The sequence below is a fragment of the Sinocyclocheilus anshuiensis genome, unplaced genomic scaffold (genome assembly GCF_001515605.1).
Source record: "Sinocyclocheilus anshuiensis isolate Anshui unplaced genomic scaffold, SAMN03320099.WGS_v1.1 scaffold2081, whole genome shotgun sequence".
Classification (NCBI taxonomy): Eukaryota; Metazoa; Chordata; class Actinopteri; order Cypriniformes; family Cyprinidae; genus Sinocyclocheilus; species Sinocyclocheilus anshuiensis.
The window spans coordinates 301115-302086 of NW_015548360.1; positions in this window are offsets into that span (position 1 = coordinate 301115).

Sequence of the window (972 nt, forward strand, 5' to 3'; positions counted from 1 at the left end):
CTCTATCTCAAGCTGGAGAAGTGCGAGTTCCACCTTACCACCGTCAAGTTCCTCGGATATGTCATCAGTCCTCAGGGCATCCAGATGGATGACAAAAAAGTCCAAGCCATTCACCACTGGCCACAACCCAAGACCGTTAAGGAACTCCAACGCTTTCTAGGATTCTCAAATTTCTACCGCCGTTTCATCCACCATTTCAGTCAGCACACAGCCGCCCTCACGTCTATGCTCCGTAATAAGCCCAAGTCTCTGTCCTGGACGCCCACCGCCCTCCAGAGCTTTGAAGAATTGAAGGAAGCCTTCTACACCACTCCTACCCTCGCGATGCCGGATCCTCAGAAACCATTTGTCGTGGAAGTAGGTGCGTCCACTGTAGGGTTAGGAGCGGTGCTCTCCCAGCAGTCTGGAGAGCCTCCCAGCCTCCATCCCTGTGCATACTTCTCCCGCAAGCTTTCCCCGGCGGAGCAGCCCCGTCAGGCATGGTGGGCGCTGTTCTTCACCCGTTTCCAGTTCACGGTTACCTACCGTCCCGGACCCAAAAACACCCGAGCAGACGCTCTGTCACGCCTTCCTCAGGCCACCGAACGGGTAATACCCCCGGAGACCATTCTCCCTCCAGCCCTCATTGTGGGTCCCATTCAATGGACGCTCGACGAAGAGATCCGCCAGGCCACCCACTCCGAACCAGCTCCGCCGGGAGGTCCAGAAGGGAAGGTCTATGTCCCATCCACTCTCCGCAATACCCTTCTGGACTCGCTGCATTCCTCTCCGGGCTCTGGACATCCAGGCAGCCAGCAAACCCTCTCGCTCCTCGAATCCCGCTATTGGTGGCCCGCTATGGCGCGAGAAGTCCGGCGCTTTGTCCAAGGATTATTTCTCATTTCTTATGAATGAGGTTAATATTGCATCAGTGAATGTGAATGGCGGTAGAGACGTGAGAAAAAGAGTATTACTATATGAAATGTTTAAACA